The sequence below is a fragment of the Phocoena sinus genome, chromosome 15 (assembly GCF_008692025.1).
Source record: "Phocoena sinus isolate mPhoSin1 chromosome 15, mPhoSin1.pri, whole genome shotgun sequence".
NCBI classification, from domain to species: Eukaryota; Metazoa; Chordata; class Mammalia; order Artiodactyla; family Phocoenidae; genus Phocoena; species Phocoena sinus.
Window position 1 is genome coordinate 29,705,506 of NC_045777.1, and position 13,648 is coordinate 29,719,153.

Consider the following 13,648-nt stretch of genomic DNA (forward strand, 5'->3'; position numbering starts at 1 on the left):
TTGTTGCAATGGTAAATGGGAGTGTTTCCTTAACTTCTCTTTCAGATTTTTCATCATTAGTATATTAGTAGTGCAAGAGATTTCTGTGCATTAATTTTGTATCCTGCAACTTTACCAAATTCATTGATTAGCTCTAGTAGTTTTCTGGTGGCATCTTTAGGATTCTCTATGTATAGTATCATGTCTTCTGCAAACAGTGACAGTTTTACTTCTTCTTTTCCAATTTGGATTCCTTTTATTTCTTTTTCTTCTCTGATGGCTGTGGCTAGGACTTCCAAAACTATGTTGAATAATAGTGGCGAGAATGGACATCCTTGTCTTGTTCCTGATCTTAGAGGAAATGCTTTCAGTTTTTCACCATTGAGAATGATGTTTGCTGTGGGTTTGTTGTATATGGCCTTTATTATGTTGAGGTAGGTTCCCTCTATGCCCACTTTCTGGAAAATTTTTATAATAAATGGGTGTTGAATTTTGTCAAAAGCTTTTTCTGCATCTATTGAGATGATCATATGGTTTTTATTCTTCAATTTGTTAATATGGGGTATCACGTTGATTGATTTGCATATATTGAAGAATCCTTGCATACCTGGGATAAATCCCACTTCATCATGGTGTATGATCCTTTTAATGTGTTGTTGGATTCTGTTTGCTAGTATTTTGTTGAGGATTTTTGCATCTATATTCATCAGTGATATTGGTCTGTAATTTTCTTTTTTTGTAGTATCTTCATCTGTTTTTGGTATCAGGGTGATGGTGGTCTCATAGAATGATTTTGGGAATATTCCTTCCTCCGCAATTTTTTGGAAGAGTTTGCAAAGGATGGTGTTAGCTCTTCTCTAAATGTTTGATAGAATTCACTTGTGAAGCCATCTGGTCCTGGACTTTGGTTTGTTGGAAGATTTTTAATCACAGTTTCCACTTCATTACTTATGATTGGTCTGATCATATTTTCTATTTCTTCCTGGTTCAGTCTTGGAAGGTTATACCTTTCTAAGAATTTGTCCATTTTATTGGCGTAGAGTTGCTTGTAGTAGTCTCTTTTCTGTGGTGTCTGTTGTAACTTCTCCTTTTTCATTTCTAATTTTATTGATTTGAGTCCTCTCCCTCTTTTTCTTCAGGAGTCTGGCTAATGGTTTATCAATTTTGTTTATCTTCTCAAAGAACCAGTTTTTAGTTTTATTGATCTTTGCTATTGTTTTCTTCGTTCTATTTCATTTATTTCTGCTCTGATCTTTATGATTTCTTTCCTTTTGCTAACTTTGGGGTTTTTTTTTTTTGTTCTTCTTTCTCTAGTTCCTTTAGGTGTAAGGTTAGATTGTTTATTTGAGATTTTTCTTGTTTCTTGACGTAGGTTTGTATAGCTATAAACTTCCCTCTTAGAACTGCTTTTGCTGCATCCCATAGGTTTTCATTGTCGTGTTTTCATTGTCATTTTTCTCTAGGTATTTTTTTATTTCCTCTTTGATTTCTTCAGTGATCTCTTGGTTATTTAGTAAAGTAGTGATTAGCCTCCATATGTTTGTGTTTTTTACGTTTTTTTCCCTGTAATTCATTTCTAATCTCATAGCGTTGTGGTCAGAAAAGATGCTTGATATGATTTCAATTCTCTTAAATGTACTGCGGCTTGATTTGTGACCCAAGATGTGATCTGTCCTGGAGAATGTTCCATGTGCACTTGAGAAGAAAGTGTAAGTTGCTGTTTTTGGATGGAATGTCCTATAAATACCAATTAAATCTATCTGGTCTATTGTGTCATTTAAAGCTTCTGTTTCCTTATTTATTTTCATTTTGTATGATCTGTCCATTGGTGTAAGTGACGTGTTAAAGTCCCCCACTATTATTGTGTTACTGTCGGTTTCCTCTTTTATAGCAGTTAGCAGTTGCCTTATGTACTGAGGTGCTCCTATGTTGGGTGCATATATATTTATAATTGTTATATCTTCTTCTTGGATTGATCCCCTGATCATTATGTAGTGTCCTTCCTTGTCTCTTGTAACATTCTTTATTTTATAGTCTATTTTATCTGATATTAGTATTGCTGCTCCAGCTTTCTTTTGATTTCCATTTGCATGGAATATGTTTTTCCATCCCCTCACTTTCAGTCTGAATGTGTCCCTAGGTCTGAAGTGGGTCTCTTGTAGACAGCATATATATGGATCTTGTTTTTGTATCCATTCAGCAAGCCTGTGTCTTTTGGTTGGAGCATTTATCCATTCACGTTTAGAATAATAATTGATATGTATGTTCCTATTACCATTTTCTTAATTGTTTTGGGTTTGTTTTTATAAGTCCTTTCTTCTCTTTTGTTTCCCACTTAGAGAAGTTCCTTTAGCATTTGTTGTAGAGCTGGTTTGGTCGTGCTAAATTCTCTTACCTTTTGCTTGTCTGTAAAGCTTTTGATTTCTCAATCGAATCTAAATGAGATCCTTGCTGGGTAGAGTAATCTTGGTTGTAGGTTCTTCCCTGTCATCACTTTAAGTATTTCATGCCACTCCCTTCTGGCTTGTAGAGTTTCTGCTGAGAAATCAGCTGTTAACCTTATGGGAGTTCCCTTGTATGTTATTGGTCGTTTTTCCCTTGCTGCTTTCAATAATTTTTCTTTGTCTTTAATTTTTGCCAATTTGATTACTGTGTGTCTCGACGTGTTTCTCCTTGGGTTTATCCTTATGGGACTCTCTGCGCTTTTTGGACTGGGGTGGCTATTTCCTTTCCTATGTTGGGAAAGTTTTCGACTATAATCTCTTCAAATATTTTCTTGGGTCCTTCCTCTCTCTCTTCTACTTCTGGTACCCCTATAATGCGAATGTTGTTCCAGAGGTCTCTTAGGCTGTCTTCATTTCTTTTCATTCTTTTTTCTTTTTTCTGTTCCACAGCAGTGAATTCCACCATTCTGTCTTCCAGGTCACTTATCCGTTCTTCTTCCTCAGTTGTTCTGCTATTGATTCCTTCTAGTGTAGTTTTCATTTCAGTTATTGTGTTGTTCCTCTCTGTTAGTTTGTTCTTTAATTCTTCTAGGTCTTTGTTAAACATTTCTTGCATCTTCTCGATCTTTGCCTCCATTGTTTTCCTGAGGTCCTGGATCATCATTATTCTGAATTCTTTTCCTGGAAGGTTGCCTATCTTCACTTCATTTAGTTGTTTTTCTGGGGTTTTATCTTGTTCCTTCATCTGGTACATAGCCCACTGCCTTTTTATCTTGTCTTTCTGTGAATGTGGTTTTTGTTCCATAGGCTGCAGGATTGTAGTTCTTCTTGCTTCTGCTGTCTGCCCTCTGGTGAATGAGACTATCTAAGAGGCTTATGCACTTTTCCTGATGGGAGGGACTGGTGGGTAGAGCCGACTGTTGCTTTGGTGGGCGGAGCTCAGTAAAACTTTAATCCACTTGACTGCTGATGGGTGGGGCTGGGTTCCCTCCCTGTTGGTTGTTTGGCCTGAGGCAACCCAACATTGGACCCTACGTGGGCTCTTTGGTGGGGCTATGGCGGACTCGGGGGGCTCACGCCAAGGAGTACTTCCCAGAACTTCTGCTGCCAGTGTCGTCCTCATGGTGATCCACAGCCACTCCCTGCCTCTGCAGGAGACCCTCCAACACTAGCAGGTAGATCTGGTTTGGTCTCCCCTGGGGTCACTGCTCCTTCCCCTGGGTCCCGATGCCCACACTACTTTGTTTGTGCCCTCCAAGAGTGGAATCTCTGTTTCCCCCACTTCTGTCAAAGTCCTGCAATCAAATCCCAGTAGCCTTCAAAGTTTGATTCTCTAGGAATTCCTCCTCCCGTTGCTGGGCCCCCAGGTTGGGAAGCCTGACGTGGGGCTCAGAATCTTCACTCCAGTGGGTGGACTTCTGTGGTGTAAGTGTTCTCCAGTCTGTGAGTCACCCACCCACCAGTTATGGTATTTGATTTTACTGTGATTGTGCCCCTCCTACCGACTCATTTTGGCTTCTCCTTTGTCTTTGGATGTGGGGTATCTTTTTTGGTGAGTTTCAGTGTCTTCCTGTCGATGATTGTCCAGCAGCTAGTTGTGATTCTGGTGTTCTTGCAAGAGGGAGTGAGCGCACATCCTTCTACTTGGCCATCTTGGTTCCAATCTAAAGATTTGTGTACAATGCAATTAGCAGGAAACTTGGATATTTCTGTGACATATAACATTTTAGAATAACTGGAATTATGATTGATAACATATCAGGACATATCAGATGTTAAGGATTCCATATAAATTTTGGAATATCTATATTAATAACATCCATCCGTTGTAAACTAAGGTTCATCTGCAATCACTTGACAATGTTTTTGAAGTAATTTAACAAACCAAATAAACTTAGTTTGATATTTCTCTCTGAGATGTCTCAGAGATGTTCTTTCCAAGTAACCCAGAGTCATCTGGAGGCTTAAAAACTTTTGTCAGATTTTGATATTTGGGAATTTTGTTAAAAATATCAAAAACGCTTTAAAACAAAACAGGATCATAGGTCACTGTGAAACAATACTGATTCATTTAACCAAAGTCACAAAACAATTAAAAGAAAGCAAATACGGACCACCTAAGGGCACAGAAACTCATACAATCTGTTATCAAAAAGGAGCACTTCTAACAGAGAGATCAAATTCCAGTCTTGTATTAGCTTACTTAACAAAATGCATTTACTTAGTTAAATTCAATCTAAATTTAGTTAATCCTGACCATGTATAAAACTTCCTCAGTAAAATGTAATTCCATCACTCATACCTTCTTAACTGAAAGCACACATTCTACTATACTGAAATGTTTTATTATTTTCAGTAGCTTTAATTATATATTTAAATTAAAATCCCCAACTCTTAAAAATCTTAATTTCTAGTGAAAACCAAGAGGCAAGTAATAGTTACCAAAATCTGGAGAGACTATTTTAGATAATCTTCAGAACATAATTATTCATATAGAGTTTACCTAAGGCTCTTATCTCATTTACATTTACTTTAAGCTTTCATCATATCAAGTTATTTTTCTTGCTGACAAATTTGCAACAGGTATAACAAGATTTCATTTAACTTCTATTAAACCTAGGTGCAGTGAAAGTATTATACTTAATGTTGATGACCCTAAAGACATGTCTATATTAATTAGATCAACAAAAACATTAACTTAATACTATTTTCCAGTTCACATGAACCTGAAACTCATTTATCTCAATTTCTCTTGTATTTAGAATTGTTTGGTTTGTAAGCACTTACTTTTCTTTAAGCCAGTTAAACAGAGCTCATCCAGCCACTCCCTAGATGAGGAGGTGAAACTCATCAAGAAGATGGGTGACCACCTGACCAACCTCTGCAGGCTGGCTGGTCCCCAGGCTGGGCTGGGCGAGTACCTCTTTGAGAGGCTCATGCTCAAGCATGACTAGGAGCCTCTGGAGCCCAGCAGCCTTTGAGGACCCCCTCTGGTGTCAGGGCCTCTACCTGAAGCCCCCCTCTGCAGCCAGTAGGCAACTTCTTAACCATCCTGGAGCCTTCTCCCAAGTCTTGGACCAAATGGAAACAATAAAGCTTTTTGCAGGAAAAAAAAACAGAGCTCATCCACAAATAACCTCAGCAATGTTATCCAAAGACAAAGATACATACAAACACACAAACAGAGAGACCTCATAGTTCTCATTTCAAAGTTTCAGCCCTGAGTTGGGTACAGCACTGTAAAACCCATCAGTTTACAAGAGAGTTTGGATTAAAATTAGGTTTTTGGCAGATGGAAAAAATCAAGCTCACTTGTCTAGGTGGCTAAATATTTATAGAAAAGACACTTAGGATTTGTATTTACCTTTGACGAGTCAATTTCTAAATTACTTTACCCTCTTTTCAAAATTTACATTTTATTTATTTTATTTTTGGCTGCGTTGTGTCTTCGTTGCTGTGCATGGGCTTTTCTCTGGTTGTGGTGAGCAGGGGCTACTCTTCATTGTGGTGCATGGGCTTCTCATGGCGGTGGCTTCTCTTGTTGTGCAGCACAGGCTCTAGGTCCATGGGCTTCAGTAGTTGTGGCACACGGGCTCAGTAGTTGTGGTTCATGGGCTCTAGAGAGCAGGCTCAGTAGTTGTGGCACATGGGCTTAGTTTCTCGGCAGGATGTGGGATCTTCCCAGGCCAGGGCTCAAACCCGTGTCTCCTGCATTGGCAGGCAGATTCTTAACCACTGCACCACCAGGGGAGCCCCCAAAATTTGCATTTTAAAAAGATGGCAAAGATGAGGGTTCCTGAGAGGACCAGATAGGACATTTGCATCTCAATACAGGCAAGTTTCTCCTAGGATGACTTTGTTTCCCCTTTGTTTAATACTTCTCAAGATAAATAGGGAGGGTTTGGGGAGCGGTATCTATTAGAAAGTCAATCAACTTGTTCCCCACTGTGAAAGTTACCCAGGGCTCCTGTGGGGAAATTAGAATTGGATGCCTCAAGTCCCAGGGAGTCCCCTGGCCTTTTACAGGATACCAGCACAAGGGAAACTGCCCTGCTGCAGAAGTGGCTCCCAGTCCAAATTGGGTGCCCTGTTGGGTGTTAGATGGTGATACTAAACCAGGTCCCTGTGCTCCAGGAGTTAACATGGAAACTTCTATTGGATCCCCATGGATAGGGGAAACAGGAGGCAGTGAAAGGAGTGACTATGTTGGCGGCATGGAGGGGCAGTTGGAACAACTGCTGGTGCAGACTGCTCAGCCAGTGGGGGAGCTGGATATGCCAGAGGGGGGTTTAAATTTTGAAGTAACATGTACCCACTCTCATTTTCTCCCTCTTCCCCTTGTAGAATAGGTTCCCCCCTTGGTTTTCCTTTCAGACCACTGCACCATAAGGTGGCAGTCCTCTGACTCCTTTTCTTCCTGGTGCAGTAGCATAAATGCTTCTTCATATGAAATCTCATCTCTTTTCCCTGCTCTTTTGCAAAACACCTCTAATTGCGAGATTGTATAATAATTGAGTGAGCCATTCGGGGCCATTGCTCTTCTGATCCTAACATATATTGGGTCCACACCCTATTACAATAGTATATCATGTCTTTCTTAGTCATAGGCTCACAGCTATGTTTTGCCCATTTATCTAATATACTCCCCAAAGGACTCTCCTTCGGGATGGAGTATTTCCCATTTTTATAAGTTTGATAACACCAAAACATAAAAGATACAAACAAATTCCAATACAAAAGGCCCAAACAAATTCCAACATCGATGCACACAAAGCCAAAACCAAAACCAACACCAACTAACCGATTCCCAAATTAGGTAGAGTCCAACAACAGTTCCCTCTCCAACAGGGTCCCCAATCAAACAAATTGGCTTGTCCCATAAAGGAAAAGCCCAAATTGAGGGGGGGACATGTTCCCAGTGTGCACACCTGAGAGACTCACCCTACAAAATCGAGGCCTTCGACTTTCAGAAGTTTGTCGTTTCCTTATTTCAACTGCCAAGCACTGGGGTAGCCAGTGACGCTTCAGGGAATTATGAAGGGAAGATCCTCAGGACAAATTGTCCCAGCAGCTGCTAGGGCTGCCCAAATATTCCCTGACCAGGGCCTGCTAGCCACGAGCAGCAAGGCTCCTGGTTGGCTCACCAAATTGTTACCAAGTCCAGGCTCACTCTGCTCACCAAACAACAGGCCAGTGAATCGGGAGAAGAGGTGCTGAGGCAAGGAATAGTGACTTTATTCAGAAACCTGGCAGACTGAGAAGATGGCAGACTAGTGTACCCAAAAAAACCCATCTTATCAGGGTCTGGATGTCAGTTTCTTTTATAGAAACAGAGATGGGGAGGAGGTGAGAAAGTAAAGTAAAAAGGCCATTTGTCTTGCAAAATCTCCTCCCTCTGCCTACATCAGGGAGGGGATGGTTAATTTCTTCTTTTCTGCAGCCATTCACAGGTGGGCAGGGTCAGAATGTCTCTCTGTGAGCTGAACAAAGGCCTTTTATTTTAACAGTCAGGCAGAGGCACAGGGTCCCTGTGGCAGGCCATTATGTATGCCTACATCTATAGACAGTGATTATAACAATAACAAAAGCAATGAAAAGCAAAGGTTAAATTAAAAGAAACAGAACCAACAGGGAGTCAGAATTTGCTCTTCCCTGTTACAGTATTTTGAAACTCTGTTGCTTGGCACATATACATTTTTTTTTAAATAAATACATTTATTTATTTATTTATGGCTGCATTGGGTCTTCGTTGCTGTGCTCGGGCTTTCTCTAGTTGTGGCGAGCAGGGGCTTATTGTGGTGCATGGGCTTCTCATTGCAGTGGCTTCTCTTGTTGTGGCACGCAGGCTTCAGTAGTTGTGGCTCATGGGCTCAGTAGTGTGGCTCGCGGGCTCTAGAGTGCAGGCTCAGTAGTTGTGGCACACAGGCTTAGCTGCTTCATAGCTTGTAGGATCTTCTCAGACCAGGTCTCGAACCCGTGTCCCCTGCATTGGCAGGTGGATTCTTAACCACTGCACCACCAAGGAAGTCCCACATACACATTTAGAATTGTTGTCTTCCTGATGAATTAACCACTTTATCATTATATAATGAATTTCTTTATCCCTGGTAATTTTCTTTGCTCTGAAATCTACTTTGATACTGATTTAGCCACTCCAGCTTTCTTTTGATTTATGTTTTCATGTCAAATCCTTTCCTATCCATTTACTTTTGAAAGCTGGACATAATATGTCTGGTAATAGAAACTGAGGTAACCAGGCTTTTAGTATGAGGTTTTTTATGTTAATCTGGTTAGAATCTGGGCTGTATGTAGATCTTTGCTGTAGCTGTAGGTTCCCAGGGCATAGTTTTCTCTAGTTTCAATGTTTTGTTTTGCTTTTCTCCCCTGTTATCTTTGCTTTTCTTTAAGGATTTCTTCTCACATAGAGTTGGTGTCTTGCAGCTTTCTCAATCAATTGTAATCCACTGTATTATACTGGAGCCCTATTGATGTAGTGGTAAAGTGTGGAGAGGAGAGGCATTCTACAGTCTTATGATTTAATCTCAGGTTTTTGTTGTTTTTTTAATGGGCCTATATCCCTAGGCTGTGACCTTCAGAAGCCTATTTTAGCCTTTCTTTTTTTCCTCCCCTTAATTGAGGCAGGAAGGCTATAGGGGGCTGGAAGTGTCTAATTGTTCTTCCCCCAGGTCAGATAAGGCTTTGATAAAGTAGTTTCCCTTGAGGGCAGGCCTTTGTTATATACAGTGCTCTGGGTGTATTTCAAAATCTTTACAGGATTTTTCTCCAATCTTCACTTTGAGAATTGATGGCTTTCCTGAAGGCAAAACCAACAGAACTCTAAGGGTCTTTCCTACCACTGGTCCCTTAGGAGTTAACTCTCAAGTTGGTGTGGACAGAAATAATTAATAACCAATCTAAAAAAGAATAGAAGAGTTTTATTTGAGCCAAACTGAAGACTATAGCCCAGGAGACACAGATTCAAGAAGCACTTGTGTTCCACTGAATATAAAATGGGGGAGGCTTACAAAGATGAAATTACATAAATTGTTTGTCAAGAATTAGGATTGGAGCTGGCAAGAAGTAAGGGTGCTTGTTAAGCAAGGATTGCTTGGGGTCTGAAATTGTTGCATAGTTACAAGTGATAGCTCAGCTTCACTGTACACTGGTGCCAAATTGAATCTCGGAGACAGAGCTTTGGGTGAAGCAGAAAAGGATAGCTTTACTGCTTTGCTAGGCAAAGGGGGACACAGTGGGCTTCTGCCTCAAAAAACTGGGAGGATTTGATGAGGGGTTTTATAGCAATACTTCAAGTGTGGTGTTGCTGACAAGATTAGGGTATGTGCAGGGCTTGCACTCCCTTAATCTTGTCTGAAGTGGGTTTCTTGGCTGTTTCTCCCTTGATTAGCAACTGTTCGAGTCTGCCCTTTGGAACTCAGGGAAGGTCATGAGGCTGGAGTCTTTCCTCCAAGAAATGGGGAACAAAAAGGCCTCTGTGCCTGAGAGTCCCACAGGGCCCCACTCAGTTTCACAAGGGGAGACCTTGAGACTGATACCGACCAGGGTTCTTGGCCTTCCCCAATCAATAGAAACTGACTAGAGGCTCAACAAGAAATTCAGGCAAGGCTTTATTGGGACCCCTGCTACAGCAGGGGGTAGTGAGAACAAACAACAGGTTCCCGGCTTGCTCGCTCCCTGAGTGGGGGCAAGCTTGTTCCTTACATGGGGTGAGGGTAGGGATGTGTCCAGTGGTCAGGCCAGAGGGGTGGCTTAGGTGTTTTGCTCACCACTAGGTGGTGTTGTGTGCAGGGGGGCATGCTCAGTACCCTGCTTTTGCTCCCAACACCCTGTTTATGCTCCGGGCTCTTCCAAAGTGGCAGTATGGGTTTTTTTGGTCTTTTGTATCTTTTTGTCCATAATTTGCCCCAACTGCGCATGCATGCAGTTATTTTCTGTTTCTTTGTATTTTGTTGCTTGAGGAGAGGTGTGTCCAGGTGCAAGCATTGCAGCACTGCTGCAAAGGGTCCCAGGTCTCAGCCTGTCTCAAGACTTATAAGGCTGCAGCTGGCAGCTGCTAGCAGATATTGTTTTGAGAATGGCTGGTGGTGTCCTTGAGTCTGATATAGTTCAGAAAATTCAACTTCTCAATAGTACTGGAACGTGTCCGAAACCATATCCACAATGGCCACCGAGCTCCATTTTGAATGCCTGAACCACAATTACTCTGTTTTGATTTTTAAATGCATTCTTTTCTCTAATGGTTAAAGCAGATGTATAATTCATGTTTGACAGGCCACAAAACAGGCTATTCTATATAACATAAAGTTCAAGTTAAATCATTTGTAAGCCAAAATGACTTCCCCATACCTCAATATGTGAAAATTTCTTCTATCACTAGTCCATACTCCACCTCCAGGATTAGTCAATTACCATTTGAGTGTTCCTAAAAATTGCTGGCTTCAGGGGCTTCTGCCCCCCAATAAGCTGATTTGGGCTCTGATTATCTATATTCATGAGTCTTTTTAATTTTTAAGGTGGCAGTTTGCCCTGTGACCTCAAGTCTCTGATGGATCTAAGAAAAGTCATTAATTTTCAGTTTATTCAACAGTTTTATTGTTGTGAGGATGGGAGTGATGATTTCCTAGCTCTTTACAAATCAGAGATAAATCCAGAAGTCCATCCATTTACTTTACATCTACATAAATCATTATATTTCGAGTGAGTTTCTTGTAGAAAGCATATAGTTGGGGCATGGTTTTTTAAAATCCATTCTGAAAATCTTTGTCTTTTAATTGGTGTGCTTAAACTATTTACATTTAGTGCATTTTTTGATATTTTGGATTTAGGGCTACCATTACCCCACTTCTGCCTTCTTTGAGTTATTTGGATTTTTTTTTCATATTTCATTTTAATTAGTCTATTGTGATTTGCTTATATCTTTATATCGTTTCCTTTACTGTTCACTCTAGGGATTACTTAATACTTAATTTTTCACAGTTGTCTTAGAATCAACATTTTACCACTTCAAGTGGAAACCTTACTACAGTAAATGTCCCTTTACCCTCCTTTATATTGTAGTTGTCTTATTATTACACCTACATACGTTAAAACTCCATTAGACAATGTTATACTGTGGCTTTTCCTTCAATCCTAATGTTCCGATTTTCCCTTTGATATCATTTTCTCTATCTGCAAAATGTCCTTTAGCAATTATTTTAGAGCAGGTAATGCATTCTCTTGGTTTTCCTTCACTGAGAATATCTTTCTTTTTTCTTGACTCCTGAATGATATTTTAACTGGAATAGAATTCAGAGTTAACAGCTCTTTTGTTTCAGTACTTTAAAAAGCTGTACCTCCTTCTGGCCTCCATAGTTTCTGATGAGAAATCCACGGTCATGTAATTTTTTCCCCAATTAAGTAATAGATTGTTTTTCTTTGGCAGCTTTCAAAATTTTTTGCTTGCATTTAGTATTCAGCACTATTGTTATGATTTGTCTGGGCATGAATTTCTTTGACATTATCCTATTTGAGTTTCACTGAAATTCTTGAATATGTGAGTTTATGTCCTTCACTAAATTTAGGAAATTTTCAGCTATTATTTCTTCAAATATTTTCTCCTGCTCCATGCTTCTTCTCCTCTCCTTCTGGGACTCTGATGAAACAAATGCTAATCTCTTCAGATTATACCACAGGTCCCTGAGGCTCTATAAACATTTTTAAAAATCTGTTTTCTCTCTGTTGTTCAGTTTACATAATTTCTGTTGCTCTATCTTCAAGCTTATTTACTTATTCCTCTGCTATCTCCATTCTGTTACTGAGTTGTTGGGCTGCACCCTACAGGCCAGCAAGCCCTGTACTTGCCCAGCCTCAAGACTGAAGAAAGAGCCCAGAGTCAGTGACAGAGACATCAATGGTTTAATGGATAGAGGGATCTTACATGTCTGAAGCAAAGCCCTGAAGTGACACCCCACCATGTGTGGCATATGGTGGGCAGGACATGGCAGCAGTCTTCACTACACAGGGGAGAGGAGGGGGGAATTGGCATCAGGTTGGCTCATCAGTTACCAGGGAAACCAGCAGAGCAGCATGCCCCTCACTGCCCCTTTGAGAAGCTATCATGGTGTAGATGTTCTGATCTAAAGATTAGAACAATCAGTAGCTGGGGCTAGAGGCAAGTATGTAGGCATTTACAGATTAGGCTCTATGATTAAGAGGGAAGGTCAGTCATGTGAGTAGTGTGTAGGTGAAGCAGGGACTGGTCAAACAGGGGATATACAGAAAGCAAGAGAACAGCCATCTTGGGTGGCCTGATCATACATGAGCCCATAGGGTTTTGTTGTTGTTACTGTGTTTTTCAGTTCTAAATTTTCCATTTCCTTCTCCTTTATGGCTTCTATTTCTTTGCTGAGACTATCTTTCCATTCATTTCAAGTGATTTCACCTTTATTTCATAGAACATGGTTATAACAGCTGTTTTAGTGTCTTCTTCTGATAATTCCAGCATTTATGTCATTTCATTATTGGTATCTGTTGTCTTTTCCTTTGTCAGTCAAGATTTTCTTGATTCTTCATAAGCCAAATAATTTTGGATTGTATCTTGATTTTTTTTTAATGCTTTGTTATCATCATTTACTTTATTTTATTTATTTGGCTGAGTCGGGTCTTAGTTGCAGCATGTGCGATCTTCGTTGAGGCATGTGGGGTCTTTTGTTGTGGTGTGCAGGCTCTTTGTTGCCTTGCAGTGCGTGGGTTTCTCTCTAGTTGCGGCATGCGTGCTCCAGAACGTGTGGGCTCTGTAGTTGGCGGGACACCGGCTCTCTCATTGAGGCATATGAGCTCAGAAGTTGTGGCACGCGGGCTTAGTTGCCCCAGGCATGTGGGATCTTAGTTCCCCGAGCGGGGATTGAACCCTGAACACACGTCCCCTGCATTGGAAGGCAGATTCTGTACCACTGGACCACCAGGGAAGTTCCTATCTTGATGTTTTAAATATTATGATGAGACTCTAGGACTTGTTTCAATCCTAAGAATTTGTTTGTTTGTTTGTTTTAGCAAACAGTTGACCGGGTTAGGCTCAGGTCACAATTTCTGACCTGCCTTTTGTGGGCTGTGGTTCTAATGTTTGTTCAGTTTTCAAAGCATTTGCAATGCTATTTGGATCAGACCCTCACGTGTGCCACTCAGTGACCGGTCTCAAATTTGCACTATGGTCTAGCTGAATTCTAAAG